Below are 16,559 nucleotides of genomic sequence, written 5' to 3'. Positions count from 1 at the left end.
GACAGGGAGCTGGGGTGTGTGTGTGGAGAGAAAGCAAGGGAGTTCAGGATGGTGGTCAGGGATGTGGATAGGGGTCGGGGTGGTCAAAGGGCGGGGATCATGGGGGTTGAATGGGGGCAGGGATCCTGGGGAGGCAGTCAGGAAGGAGGGGGAGTTGGATGGGGTGGCAGGGGGGCAGTCAGAGGCAGGGATTGTGGGGGCAGTCAGGGAGAAGAGGTGGTTGGATGGGGCAGAGGTCCCAGGGGGGCAGTCAGGAATGAGAGAAGGGGTTGGATGGGGCGGTGGGGGTAAATCAGGGGCAGGGGGCCTGGGAGCGGTCAGGGGACAGGGAGGGGTAGATGGGGCAGAGGTCCTGGGGGGCTATCAGGGGACAGGGAACAGGGAGGTTTGGATGGGGCAGGAGTCCCGGGGGGGCTGTCAGGGGGTGAGAAGCAGGGGGTGGTCGGATAGGGTTCGGGCCACACCTGGCGGTTTGGGGAGGCACAGCCTCCCCTAACCAGCCCTACATACAATTTCAGAAACCTGATGTGGCCCTCACGCCAAAAAGTTTGCCCGTGCCTGATCAAACCTTAGATTTGCAACGCTCTTAACTTAAATTACAAGAATTTGCCCTTCCCTTAACAGGGCCTTCTTTATTAACATGTGAGAAATACACAATGCAGCCCATTTGTAGTGGCCATCATTGCCATCAGCAGAGCTCCCACTCCCCATTCTTTCTTGTGCTTAGTCCTGTCCCATCCCCTCTGTTAATCTGCTGAGGGAGATGCCTCCACACAGTGGCACTACCTCCCTAGTTATTCACAACAGAATAATGCACAGTTTACAAAGCGCAGGTCATGGGAAAGGAGGGGTGGGAAGATGTCCAAAATGGAAGGGGGTGAAGGCACTCATGAAACTGCTACCTAAAACTAGCCCCTCCCTAATTCAACTGCATGTGGACCTAAATTAAATATACAAAAGTACCAAAATCCCATCACTCAGCCGTCTGTGTATAGGGCAATCCTTACTAGGATTGACCTTTTCTTTCCTATACACTCTCTACCCTGTTACCTTTGCTTTTGCAGGCTGTTGTAGCTGTGGCTTCTAGTCATAATTCAGTAGACACAGCAACAGGTGTAATCTCACTTGTTTGCACTGCAGGGGAGTGGTGTGGGAGAGGTCAGTGTAATTTCCTTTTTCTCTGTTTGATGGTTCTATGAGGCAATGTAAGAAACATTCTATAGCTGTCACAACAGTGGCAGAGATGGCAGCCTGCCATCAATGTGGTTTTCAATACACTTTGGGCCAGATTTTTGAAGGTATTTAAGAGTCTAAAGATGCAGATAGGTGCTTAGTGGGATTTGCAAAAGTGCCTAACCAGGTTAGGCACCTGACTCCCAGTAACACCTATCTGTATCTTTAGGAACCTATATACCTTTGAAAATCTGGCCCAAATTTATAACTACAACAGGCCATTTTCACACCAAAACACACACCCACACACACCCTGCAAGAGGCTAAGATGCAGCAACCTCTTTCTTACCCCCTTCAGCCACCTCCTCTTCTTCCCTTCCTCCTGTAAAAAGCTGCACAGAGGAAACCATTTGCAGTGCACAACACCAGCAAGTTTTATTGGTCCTACAACACCCAAGAATGATGCTGCATGTTCCTGAGCACCATCTGCTGTCTTCCTAACTATTAGCAAATATACAGATATAGACGACTTGTAACACCTCCCTTGTCTCTTGCTTCATTCTTCTTTAACTTAATTTTTAACATACCCTTCAGACAGTTTTTCTTTCATTGCCATCACAGTTGGTTCACATTCTCTGTCAGCCTTTGTACCTGGCCTTTTCTCCTCCCCTCTGTTGCTGACACTGTCTAGGCTGCCACCAATCTAACACCTGTCTTGCCTGACACTATGCTGAAGGGGCCCTGCCTCTAAAACAGATTGATTTACCACAGCCTGGCAACACCACAACAATGTTTCATGTTTGAATGATCATAATGGGATTGTGATCAGCTCAGCAAACCAGAATCAGTTCTACTCTGGAAGGGTGGGCAGTATTTTCAACAGCGAAAGCCTAAAGTTAACAGTTTAATTCATATGAGACATCAAAATAAATGATCAGATTTTCTAAAACGCTGAATACCCAGCAGCTCCCATTGATCACAAAGGGTTGTTGGATGCTCAGCACTTTTGAAAATTAAATTTATATTTAGGGGGCCTAAGAAAAATAGCCTGGGAGTTAGTTTTAGACTCCATTTTAAAAAATCTTGACCAGTGAGTGCATGTGTTTGGGGATGATTGGCTCTCTTCTATTTACCCACGCACAAAAGTTGGTGTAGTTGAATAGAGGCTACAGGATCATATTAGTGCTCTGAGTATATATTATCTTTCAACAATTTTTATTCAAGTTATTGGGATTTTCAGAAAAAAACCCGGCAACCGTTGGTCCTGGACGACCAGGGTAAGGCATTTGCTGAAGTGGCATTGTAACATCATGGGTATCCAAGTAAATGAATCCAAAAGAATTCAGCGAACAAAGCAGCTGGAGCCCTCACACTGCAGCATGTGCCTACCCTAGAGCAGATGGGAGGTGACATCATCCCACCCAAAAGAGCACTTTGTTCCACCTAACATTCCCCCAGCTTCTCTTCCCCCAGATCCACTTGCAACTCAAAGAAGGAGGGAAGAGAAGGGAACTACAACATATAAGGAGGGTTTGAAGCAGGTCCCCCCCAATGAAGTGAGTGAGACACACCATGTAAAAGGAACAGTTTTATTCAAATCAGATGCACATATAGAGAAAACTATAGCATTGTGCTACAAAAGATAGGGGAAAGGAACCTCAGCCTCAGAGGACCACTTCTTGAATAGTTATACAGCCTGAAATTATTACCATAATCTGCCTGGCAACAAATTACACTCTAACTCCCCCTTGTGGCTCACAGTATATTAAAACATTCTATAAAATCTGTTGCAGAAAAGTACAGCTGTAATCTGGTTTCCTTCCAGCTATGAAAGAGTCAAACACAGGCTCTTGCCTTTTCTACACTAGACAACTGAACCATTGTTGAACTGCTCTCCTTGAACGAGCATTGATGACAGTATCAGAGACAAAATCATTTCCAACACCACGTCAGGATCCCTTGGATGGTGTGATCCACGCACATGGATTCAGCTACCACCTTTTACCATCCTGGGTAAGATCAAATGTGACAAAGTTCTGTCCTTGCCTCCGTGGGTCCCATGTTTCCTGGCGGATTTCACTAGCCTCAGAGGCTCACTGTGACCCTGCATGTAACCCTTCTCTCTCTCTAGAGACAAGGGTCACAGCCTATGAGCCATTTTCATCATAAGCCAGTGAGGGAGGTGAGGAGAAGTTATCCTTCCTTGCACAGTCTCTGTTGTTTCCCAGTCTCAGTGATTAATCAGGGGGCAAATGTGGGGGGGGGAGGCCCAGGCCCACCCTCTACTCTGGGCTCCAGCCCAGGGACCCTAATAGTATCAGCTATGGTAGCTGACCTTTTAGAAACATGACATGTACAATTCCCTGGGCTACTTCCCCCACAGCAGCCCTCACTTCCTCAAGCTCCACTTCACCCTTACCTCAGGGCCTCCTTCCTTGTGCTTGATATGGTGTGTACTACTCAGCCTCTCCAACAGCGCAACTTCCTCTCACAGCTCCTGACATGCACACCCACCTGACTAACTGGGAGGCTTTTAACTAGTTTCAGCCAGCCCCTGATTGGCTTCAGGTGTCCCAATCAACCTAGCCTTCTCCTTGCCTTCTGGAAAGTTCTTAATTGGCCCCAGGTGTCTTAATTGACCTGGAGCAGCTGCCATTTCACTTATCCTGGTACCAGGGATTTGTTTAGCCTGTAGCTAATATATCTATCTCCCACTACTTTTCTATAGCCATCTGGCCTTGCCCCGTCACACAAAGCAAAGCTTATTGAATGGGGAAAATGTTTTGAAGAACTAACCAGGATACTCTCCTCCCTTTCTTTAAAGCTGTCTGCCACTATTGGTCACAGTGGTGCCAAGCCTCAGCATTCTGTTCAACTCAGCGCTTAGCCTAAAAGACTAGGTACCATCAGTGATTAAAAATGTCATCTTCCAACTCCAGCTTGCTAGGGAACTTGCTCCCAAAGAAGGTTCTGGCCACACTGATCCATGTGCCTACCACCTCCACACTAGATTACTGTACGTGTATCTGGGGCTGAAGGAGACAGCAATGCCAGGCCTCCAACTCCTCAATGGGACTGGCTGCCGCAGGTGCATAATACTGTTGCTTTGATCCCTTCTTCAGCTCCCAGTCCGCTTTTCTTGATAGTGCAATTCCTTTGTCCTGATCTTCAAAGTAATCAATAGATCAGGACCTAGCTACCTCAGTGACCATAGCTCCATCCATTACTCACCATGACCACCTGCACTCCTCTGGGACAATACTGCCCATAAAATGCAGGATGAAACGGGAGAATTAGAGACATTTTGCTCTTGCTCAAAGGAAACAATCCCAGCAGCCAAGAAAGGTGCAATACAGAAGGGATAAGATTTCTGTGCCTGTATGGATAGCTATCGAAATCCAGCTTTACTGCAGATGGTTTCACTATTTCATGTCACAGAGAGAGAAATAAAGTCAACTCAGAACACATTTTAGCAACAATTCCACTTCCAGGTGACTCCACCAACGAATACGTAATCAATCAATTTTCCTTTGTGTTAATTAATAAATCAATTAATTAATGTTTGTATGAGCCTTTGAAAATTAAAAATGTGTACAGGTGCTAAGTATTACATACTGCATTGCCTATTCATCCCCACTTTATACAACATGTAGTGACAGGACTCATGGAAACAGGAGACCCATGAATGACAAAAGAGAACAAAGACCACAATGTGCATATTGTTACCATTGCCCCCTTCTCTCTCCCCCTCCCTGTTATTATTTTATTTTATTATTTTTAAAGAAATGCTCCTGGCCTGGAGTCTGATGCAAATCCCATTAAAGTCAGTAGGAGTCCTTCCATTAAAAGTAATGGGCATTGGATCAGGCCCTGGTGCCCAATGTCTTATGGCTTGTATCATGTCAATATAAGACACGTTTTTTCTTGCATTTCAAAAATAATCATGCAAAAGACAATGATCTTCAATACAAATTTATGATTTTATAAGGTGCATGATTCTGAACCACAAATAAAATCTTGTGTGGTGTCATTCCTTAAAAGTAAGCATTGTCCTGTATTTTTAATGTCTTTGAAAAGCAGATGGCCACTCTACCGTTACCCACACTTTAATAAAACATTAATAAAAGCAGCATACGACTCTCCGAATTTGGAAGCCATAAATATGGATATTTTGAAGAAAAATAAAGGACACTCCAATTTCTTCCAATGAAATACAGGGGAGGATTAAGAGTATTGTCATGAAAATCTGGACAGTCCCTGAGACATAGAAACAGGTGGTATGTTTCATAGAAACATGACTTTAACTGATGGCATTTACAGCAGAGATTTATGTTTTATCTCACAGCTCCTGGAATACTACTTCTCCCCAAAAAGTAGCACTTTTAGCCAATTCCAGGGATACACAGCAATGGAAATTGGTTTGCAAAACTGTTGTTTACCACAAAAGAATGACCAACGAGAGATGTGTGGCTTTTACTATACAACAGGGAGAGATGCTTGATGCCTTTACTACAGATAAAGCTGCAGAGGAACAGGGATTTGGTGGACTGAGCATGTGTTTAAGATTCAGAAGTTCCTGGTTTCTACTACTAGATCTGACTCACTTTTTCCATCTGTAAAAATGGGTTGATAATAGTTATCCACCTCAAAGAGGTATGGTGAGGATTAATTAGTTAGCAGATGAAAGCACCACCGGAGCTCTAAGTATGCCTACTGGCGCCAAGGTACCATAGAAATTGGCACAATATACTTTTATAGGCAGATAGATTTTCAGCTCAGAGCTCAGCTATTGCAACTGTAGTGAATTCATAAGCTTTGATGTTTCAGGATCAAACAGAACTTAGAGTTAATGATTAAAAATAAATAAAATCAGAATGTGATTATTAATAGAGTCAGGGATTTATAATGAAACTACAGAGATAAGATTATTCTTTAACATGCAATTCTGGAAAGTAAAAATGATAGTCACAGAAACATCATTTTATGCATACCCAAGTCAGCAAAACTACAGCAGTATGTAAGAATAGGCATTGCTCCATACACCAGAGTCACCATTCCTACCTGCATCAGTAACACAAGTGGAGAGAAAGAGAGCAAGAGTCAGCACTACAGAGAGATCACCCAATGAAAGGTGGGGGGTAACTTTCTATTAATAACGACCGCCATCCACTTTTGGGTGAACTAGAACTCATAAGATGGTTATCACTCAAAAGAGAGAGAATTTTAATACCTACCATGTATTCAAAATCAGATCTTAGTGAGAAAAACAATCAGGAACATCTAGGCATGGAAAAATCAAAAAGACTAGTATAGGAAATTGTATACTGGCCAAGCATGAATTAGACATGCAATAGGAAATTGTATTATATAGTTTTACATAGTGGTAGGCATACTTTTTGCATATTCACTGGGGAAAAAACAGCTTGGATTTATGTCACTGTAACAAAAAGGACTGTATGTGAATTACTATTTTCCAACTTTTCATCGTAGACTGACCTGATGTCGACAACATCGTCAAAAGCTATGAGGATACCCCTGAAACCTATATCTGCAGGGGTAAAATTCCAGCAACAATCATGGACAATATTATTCCAATGAGAAATTAAAGAAATTTCCATGAATTTAAACATATAGGGTGCAATTTTCAAAGGTGCCTGGGGGAGTTAGCTACCTAGTTCTCATTACATTTTAATGGGATTTGGGCATCTAACTCCCTTAGGCTCCTTTGAAAATCCCAGTTGTAACCATTAGACCAAATACACTGGACTGATAGAGCTTTTGGGGGGGGACAGTAGAAACAAATATTTAAACATTTTAAAATAGGGAATGTTCATCCTAAGAAACACAAGGCATATATGGATCCAAAAATGTTTAACAACGTAGTTGTCATTTTCCACTTTGCCTCAGAAAAGCACTCTCATTCCACAGTAGAGATAAAAGCGTTAAGTCTTCTGACAGCCATGCTGGAAATGAATGACTGTTTCTATAAGCCATCTAAGTGACCATTCTTTCTCAATTATCTTTATTTTTTTTAAAAGTGAAAAACTCTCTCATTCCACAATAGAGATAAAAGCGTTAAGTCTTCTGACAGCCATGCTGGAAATGAATGACTGTTGCTATAAGCCATCTAAGTGACCATTCTTTCTCAATTATCTTTATTTTTTTTAAAGTGAAAAACTCTATTCAGTATCATTCTATCGACCTACACTAGAGGGCAATGCATACCATCAGGCACTCCTCAAGTATCACATTTTCAAAATACCTTTTTTTGGGGGCGGGGGTCTGGAAACAAATAGATAATGAACTGACTCAACAATAGTCTAAATTACTGACAATCTCTTCTGTCTGAATTGTTTTGGTGATCCACAAAAAGATTGTGTTAAAGCCACATTTTCAGGTGAAGTTCTGTTGAAAAGTTAAATGTAAAAAAACTCTTTCTAAAAAGCTTCCTGAAGTGATGTTATGTAATAGCCTCCATGCCAGTGGGTTTCTTCCAGTTTGACAGTTTGTTCATAGTTACCATAGAAGCTTTGTAATGTATGTTTAATCAGGTATGTAGGAAGATTTTCAGATTTCTACTAATGGAGGCATATCCTCATGCTGCTACCCTTATTATTTGCCCTCCTATCTCCTGCTGGTGCCACTATTGTAACAGGGGCAAAGAAACAAAACAGAAAAATTTTGGATCTGAAAGGAATCCTCTTGCTGCTTGGTGTTGACAAATTCTATCGGAGTCTCCATCCCAGCTCTGATTCTTAATGGATAATGCTCATGGACAGGGTTAGAAATCTGGCAAACTCACTGCTCACAAGTCATAACATGTATCTCATTGTGCAAGTCTCCAGAGGACAACATTCAACAGAAGCTCATTTTATCAGCATGAGCAGATCTAGATGATGCAGTTGGGAGTTTTTCTGGAATGGGCTGATTTCTGGACAGGGTGAGGCTTCTGTAAAAGATTATCACGGTATCTTGGGGGAGTCCTCTCAAAATATCTTCAGTGCCACAGTGAACGGATTCTTTCCCAATCCATTAACATTTGTGATGCAAATGGGTTGAAAAAAATATTTTCTTCCTGCTATTCTCATGGAACTCTTTCTAAATGGTCTTTTTGGCATGTGAGTGACAAACAATGGCAAGAAAATCAGTAGGAAATCATGATTACTGCCAATGTTCACATAAGAGCCAGACAGCTGCAAAAGTTAGTTCTGTTTAATTTGGGAATAATAATAAAAGGTATGGTCTCTACAATATTTTGATTTACCACCCAGTAAATGTCCCCACATGAGCTGCAATGCTTCCTGTAGGTGAGATCACTCTATAAAATACTGGACAGCACTGCAAAGCTACAGAAAAAGTAGGTTGACAGAAAGGCTCTGATGCCAGGCAAAGTTTTGTTTTCAGACACATTAGGGTTAAGCCCTCATAATGCTGTTGCTATCGCTATAACACTGTTACTCCCTGGGCAAATCTCACAAGTAAGATGGAATAAAACCTATAGAAGAAAATATAGTTAGGAGATATGGGACTGGGGTAAGCAGGTACAACTCATTTTCAATGGAGTGTCATAAATGAAGGATGACAGTACTGCAGTTAGAACAGGAGTACTTGTGGCACCTTAGAGACTAATAAATTTACTAGAGCATAAGCTTTCGTGAGCTACAGTTCACTTCATCAGATGCATAGAATGGAACATATAGTAAGATACACATATATACATACAGATAAGTTGGAAGTTACCATACAAACTGTGAGAGGCTAATTTTGTAACTTCCTTATGGCAGTGGTGAAATGGTTTCTCCACATTGATCTCTAAATATAAACTTTCTTCTTAATCATACTCAGTAGACAGCCAGTTACAGATTTTGTTATTCTTTCCATTGAAGTTTTAAGACATTTAACATTTCCAGAGTAAGCCCACAACTCATCAGAGATGCATTAAATTATTATTTCTGTCACTATCAGCACACTGCCTGGAAACACTACGCAAGACTTCCATGTAAGGAAGCAATTAATCCATTCTTCCATCTTCCCAACTTCTCCTAGTTACGATAAGAGAAAATCAATACTTTATTACAAAACCTCAAAGATCTTGCTACTGGATAGGGCAGTGGTGGGTGGCTATATTTAGTTCATACAAATTGATTGCAAGAGCTCAAATACAGTCCTGTTACACATTCGCAGCTGGCACCTTTTGATCCTTCCCCCATTCCCCACAGGGCGATGGAGTTTGTTCTGTGGATGTGCAGACTCAGGCACACACACACAAAACCCAACAAAAAACAACCACAACCCCTGCACAGGCAGCCAATGGATCCGTTATTTGGTTCATCAAACTTGTAAAAATCTCACAGAATGTACAACGTTCTATTGTTTTTATAAAGCTCTTTCATGACTTTGTTAGCAGCCTAACTCAAAGTAGACTGGCCTGTTTTCACTTCTGGAATGAAAGGGTTTTCTCAAAGAGCCATTTAACTGTGGCCATGGTTTCAGCAGTACTATGAGCACAAAGGAAGGGTTGAAATCATGTTGCAACTTTTCAGTACTCACGCTCCAACACATCAGTAAATTTTTTTCCCTTAGAACTGGTTTATGCATAATTAGCTCTCTTTTTATCAATTGGATGACATAATGCATCATTATTCAAGATGCAATAAACTGCCATTTGTGAACTTTAATTTAGATTCAAGTATGAGAAACTCTATAACATGCCTATAGAGTCTTCTGTGACAAAGAACATGTTCAAAGGATTAATGTTACAAATAAGCAGTCGAAAATATCTGGTGTCATTGAGCAGCATTAATAGGAAGGAAAACGAATCCTTTTGCTGTCACTCTTGGTAGAGCATTTTCTAAACAGGTCCCTCAATTTACCTCTAAATGCAACTAATTATTTACTTCAGCTCCAGGCAACAGTTTTTGGCAAGGAAAGAAAGTACGGATGAAAAAGTAAAATGATACAGCAAACCTACAAGGGTGTGTTAAATAACAGATTATAAACATCTCCATCTTTTATGGTGACATCTGGCCGCAGCTCTTGGTGTGCGTCTAACACCGCTATGCTTTGTTTATTGTGCAGACACTTGGCGTATTGTAATTTTCTTGAATCCAGCCAGTAACTATGTTATTTTTTTCCTTACTCCACAATGAATCCCCTCCGTTCTATTTAAAACTGAATTGCAGCTCATCTGGGAATGTTTGTCATTTCCAAGCAGGAGCACTTTTTGAACCAAGTACTCCATGGCAACAAGCATAAGTGACCTTCAAACAAGCATATGTGCATACTACAGGCCGACACAGCCCAGCTCCCCAGTTCACAAATAGAGAACGCTGCCAGGAAGGAGAGGGAGCTGGAGGGTTCCCAGCACACCCTGAAGGAAGAAGACGGCATGCAGGAAACTCCATACAAATCCAGTCTGCCCAGGATCATCAAATCACAGAATCATAGACCTGGAAGGGACCTCGAGAGGTCATCTAATACAGGCCCCTGCACTCAAGGCAGGACTAAGTATTATCTAGACCATCCCTGACAGGTGTTTGTCCAACCTGTTCTTAAAAATCCCCAATTATGGAGATTCCACAACCTCCCTAGGCAATTTATTTCCAGTGTTTAACCACTCTGATAGTTAGGAAGTTTTTTGTAATGTCCAACCTAAACCTCCCTTGCTGCAATTTAAATCCATTGCTTCTTGTCCTATCCTCAGAGGTTAAGAAGAACAATTTTTCTCCCTCCTCCTTGTAACAACCTTTTATGTACTTGAAAACTGCTAGCATGTCCCCTCTCAGTCTTCTCTTCTCCAAACTAAACAAACCCAATTTTTTCACTCTTTCCTCATAGGCTATATTTTCTAGACCTTTAATCATTTTTGTTGTTCTTCTCTGGACTTTCTCCAGTTTGTCCACATCTTTCCTCAAATGTGGCGCCCAGAACTGGACACAATATTCCAGCTGAGGCCTAATCAGTGCGGAGTAGAGCGGAAGAATTACTTCTCATGTCTTGCTTACAACACTCCGGCTAATAATCCCAGAATAATGTTTGCTTTTTTTGCAACAGCATCACACTGTTGACTGTTATTTAGCTCATGGTCCACTATGTGACCCCCAGATCCCTTTCCACAGTACTCCTTCCTAGGCAGTCATTTCCCATTTTGTATGTGTGCAACTGATTGTGCATGCTGTTTCTCCCTCTGGATCCCAAGACTCGGGGTGGGGGGCTAATGCTGGTGTCAGGCCATGCAGCTGGAGTCTGGGGAAAAGGGGGTATAAGTGTCTGGGCTGGGGGGGGACCCTGCAGCTGGGCTTTGAAGGGAGGGTTAGAGGTGTCTGGCCCCACAGCCGGGCTCTATAGGGAAGGGGTTACATGTGTCTGGGCATGGGGGCCCCCTGCCACACCCTCCAGCATCCCTCAAATATCCACCTCCCAGCACACACACAGACCCCTCCAGCACCTGCCAAATACCAACCTCCCTGTACACACACAAACTCCTCCAGCATCCTCCAACTGTACCCCTCCTTCAGCTGCCCTTCCCCATCACCTGGGAAGTGTCCTCTCTTTGGAAACGTCTGTATGGTAATGTTACAGGGGCAGGGTGAAAAAATGAGAATTGACTAAAAGACCAGAGGGTAGAGTTTTCCCCCAAGATATGCCCAGCTGGCATGCATGACACACCCAGACTGAGGCACCCAACAAAAGCATAACAGAGAAACAGAAACTGGGTTGTCATAGAGATTTCTTTAACTCTACTCCCGGGAGAATCTTTTTTGTTATCTTTATTGTTATAGACATACTTGCTGACAGGTATTTTGAAATAAATTATCAAAATTATTGAAACCGGAGTGATTATATTGTGTTATTTTGACAAATAAAATATGCAGAATTTTAAAATATTGTGTGTAGAGCTTTTAATTTTTTGGTGCAGACTTCCCCCAGGAGTACAGTGTAGCATTATGTGATATTTTGGAAAAGCTGCAATTGGGAACCAGCTTTCACTCTGCACTTCGATTGCACATAATTATGTTATCATCTGGGTAATGCCAACAGGGTGCAGACTACTTGAATGCAATGGAATTAAATCTACCCCATTATACACTGGTTTTATGCCAGGGTAGATGAGAATAGAATCACATGAAAGCCCTTTCCCCCAAAGAGTTTACAGTCCAAACAATACGATAAACAATGGAGTGTAAGAAAATGTAGCATCAATGAATGGTCATAGTTAGCACCATACTTTATGTTTGGGTACTTATATTTAAATTTATTTTTAGCCATCTAATTTAACTGTTTGCAGTAGGAAGGTGTAAGGGCTTGTGAACGGGCTCCCCTGTCCTCTCCTGGAAAATCCTGGCTGGTAAGCCCTCTGGGTGAATTGAGCAGCACACGTGTTCACCAAGGTATCTTCACCATGTGCATTTATTGTCTGTCTCTTTCTTAAGCTCCAGGCACAATACAACCATATAGCAGCAGTTATGAGGAGCCCCCTTTCAGCACCCTGGTTTTGCTTTTTATACTGGCTGTTTTCCTTCCTGGGTTCTCCAGCTGGTGAGCTAATTACCTCATTAACTCATCAGGCTACCAGCAGGTGTAAGTGCTCCCTCCTACCTTCAACCCACTCAGTGCCCTGCTTGTTCTACGTGACCAGGTGCTGGCTTTAATAGAGCCCAATTTGAAGCAGCTCATGACACCCTGCCACAGGGCTACAGAACTATGTTTTCTTGCATGCATCAGACAGTTTGGTCTTAGGAAAGTTCTCTTGCTCACAGCTAGAACTGCCGGAATCCTGTCTATTCTGATATCACATATCAACAAAGTGAAATGCTCTTGGTGTTTTTTTTATTGAGTTTTTCCCTTCCGCATTTTATTTACTTCTTAGGGTTAATTTTGTTGCTTATCTCTTATCAGTGCCACTTCCTTCTATAATAGGCTTGTGTCAAAGATTATCAAATAAGAAGAGGTGAGGTAACTAATGGAAAATCTTGAGTGTGCTTCAACTCCATGAGCTCAGGCAAAGCAAACTAAGACTTTGTGCCTCTTGCCAAATACACTTGTTAAGTGCAAACTGCAGTTGTGGGTAGGAGCACAGCTGGATGCTACAGGAACCTCTGCACTGAACTTTGGGACTTTACAGGGACTTTATTGTTCTTCAGTTTACAAATACTATTTTCCACCTATAGCATCTTTTATCCAAGGAGCTGGGAGAGCTTTACAAACATTAATATATTAATCCTCACAAGGTGAGGTACAGCAGGTTATAAATAAGCACAATGAAAGAAATTGAGAAGACGCACAAAATTAAAGACGCAAAAACCAAAAAGAAGTTTAAAAATGTTTTTTTTAAAGTTTAAAAACTACATTAAAAGAAAATTGATGACTAGTAGCTATTGAGATGTTCCCTTCTTTGTGCAGCAAGATCAAGAGTGAGGTCAACACAATTCTGGAAATAATTTTTATCATATACAATTGCACAAATTACAAGATATTATTTTGTGTAGGTCCTACACAAATAGCAATTATTTCTTATTCTTATATGTATGTTTTAACTAGCTATTTAGAATCCACAGGATTTTTCCCATCAGGGAATTTTTATTCTAAGGCAGGTCAAATTCTAGGCCTAAACTACTTGACAATTAATTAAAATGAGGGAGCAGGAGAGGGGAAGTGGAAGAGATAGGGTTACAATGCCCTCCTCCTGTCTTACAAACTTGTCCCGCCATGCTACCCGCCCCAGCTCCAAAATCTTAATGATTAACAAACATCTAAACTACTGACAAAAGTATGGGATCTACTCCTGCTGGAAAGGTTACAAGCATCAGAATTAGCACTTAGTCTATTATCTTTTCACAGCATCACTTCCTGTTACCAAGCACACTGGTGAATGACCAGCACAGAACCTTGTCTTCCTCCCTGCCATATTCATAGATTCTAAGGCCAGAGGGAACCACTGTGATTGCGTAGTTTCACCCACATATAACACAGGCCATAGAACTCCCGCAAAATAATTCCTATTTGAACTATACCATCTGTTTTTAAAAAATCCAATCTTGATTTTAAAATTTCCAGTGATGGAGAATCCATCACAATCTTTGGTAAATTGTTCCAAAGATTAACTACTATCTGAAAACTTAAGCCTCTTTTCCGGTCTGAATTTGTCTAATTTCAAAGTCTAGTCATTGGATCTTCTCTGCTAGACTGAAGAGCCCATTATCAAATATTTGTTCCTTATATAGGTACTTACAGACTGCAATCAAATCGCCCCTTAACCTTCTCTTAGGTAAGCTAAATAGAATCAGCTCCTTGAGTCTATCACTATTAGGCATTAGGAACCTTATCCAATTTATCCACATCCTTCTTGAATTGTAGACACCAGGACCGGACATAGTATTCCAGCAGTGGTTATAGCAGTGCCAAACACAGAGCCAATATAATCTCTCTTCTCCTACTTCAGATTCTCATTTATGCATCCCAGGATCACATTAACCTTTTTGGCCACAGAGTCGCACTGTGAACTCATGTTCAGCTAATTATCCACCATGATCCCCAAATCTTTTTCAGAGGCACTGTTGCCTAGGATAGAATCCCCATTGTGTAAGAATGGCCTACATTCTTTATTCCTAGATGTGTAACTTTAATACATATGTATTAAAATGCAAATTACTTGTACCCGGCTTACCACATGATCTAAATCACTCTATTAGTGAGCTCTCCTCTTCATTATTTACCCCTCCCCCAATTTTTGGTGTCATCTGAAAATGTATCAGTGATGATTTAGTCTTCTTCCATGCCATTAATAAGAATGTTAAATAGTGCAGGTCCAAGAACTGATCCATTCATGACCCACTAGAATGCCTGCTCTATGATGATTCCCCATGATGTTGCCAGGTATGACCCTGAGCAAATCAGCAGTGACTACAAGACTCTGGGAGCCAGGTGCCTAAATACCTTTGAGGAGCTGAGCCTAAGGGATCAGTGGTGTAAGATGCCAATTCAGTGGAAACTGAGGATGCCAGCACTTTCAGGAAGCATTCACATCAAGAAGAATCCCCCCTAGCGTTTCCTTGGATGTTCCTATATTGCTTGTCCAGGATTGAGTTTAGATTCAGCATTAATGTATGCTCCAGAATGTAAATGATCAAAAGATTTAAAGTGACTCTACAACTTCATTGTTGCCTGAGGGTCAGATAAAACATACTATGCTGTCTTGTCTCAAATCACTTTAGACATACTACAAACACTAGGAGTCAGACTCTCAGATTGTAGGGACAATACTTGTAAAGGTGTACACAAAAATATTGGCCGATTAGTTCAAATCATAGAATCACAGGACTGGAAGGAACCTTAAGAAGTCTTCTAGTCCAGTATCCTGCACTCAGGGCCAGCTCTAGGTTTTTTGCCGCCCCAAGCAAATCAAATTTTGGCTCCCCCCCCTTTTTTCCTGTGCCCCCCCAGCCCAGTCCCAACTCCACCTCTTCCCCTGCCCCATTCCAACCCTTTCCCCAAATCCCCGGCCCCGCCTCCTCCCCTGGATGCGCCACATTTCCCTTCCTACCCCACCCTCCCAGGCTTGCAGCGAGAAACAGCTGGCAAGACTGGGAGGGAGGGGGAGAAGCGGAGCAGCGGCGCACTCAGGGGAGCAGGCGGAGGCGAGCTGGGGCGCTGGGTGGGGGGAGCTGCCGATGGGTGCAAAGCACCCACCAATTTCTCCCTGTGGGTGCTCCAGCCCCAGAGCACCCACGGATGCCGCCCCTGGAAATGTGCCACCCCAAGCACGTGGTTGGTTTGCTGGTGCCTAGAGCCGGTCCTGCCTGCACTCAAGGCAGGACTAAGTATTATCTAGACCATTCCTGACAGGTTTGTCTAACCTGCTCTTAAAAATCTCCAATGACGGAGATTCCACAACCTCCCTAGGCAATTTATTCCAGTATTTAACTATCCTGACAGGAAGTTTTTCCTAATGTCCAACCCGAATTGCCCTTGTTTCAATTTAAGCCCATTGCTTCTTGTTCTATCCTCAGAGATTAACGAGAACATTTTTCTCCTTCCTCCTTGTTAACAACCTTTTATGTACTTGAAAACTGTTATGTCTCCTCTCATCTTCTCTTCTCCAAATTAAACAAACCCAGTTTTTTCAATCTTCCCTCATAGGTCATGTTTTCTAGACCTTTAATCATTTTTGTTGCTCTTCTCTGGACTTTCTCCAATTTGTCCACATCTTTCCTGAAATGTGTCGCCCAGAAGTGGACACAATACTTCAGTAGAGGCCTAATCAGTGCTGAGTATAATTACTGTTAATGTTTAACCTAGCAGCCTCGCCTCAACTAGTGTGGACCAAATCCAGACCTGGCTCTAGTTTTTTAGACCAGAGATGAATTTGTAGCTGTATTTGTAAAGAG

At 42.2% G+C, this 16,559-nt stretch overlaps 1 protein-coding gene across 3 annotated transcripts in view; it reads right to left on the bottom strand.

The window, feature by feature from the left end:
- BCAR3 (BCAR3 adaptor protein, NSP family member) overlaps nt 1–16,559 on the bottom strand; it is a 96,325-nt gene that overhangs the window by 44,698 nt on the left and 35,068 nt on the right. The window lies entirely within an intron of this gene.

The sequence above is a fragment of the Dermochelys coriacea genome, chromosome 8, assembly GCF_009764565.3.
Source record: "Dermochelys coriacea isolate rDerCor1 chromosome 8, rDerCor1.pri.v4, whole genome shotgun sequence".
NCBI classification, from domain to species: Eukaryota; Metazoa; Chordata; order Testudines; family Dermochelyidae; genus Dermochelys; species Dermochelys coriacea.
Note: the sequence above shows the minus strand (reverse complement) of the source record. Positions and strands in the feature narration are given on the sequence as shown.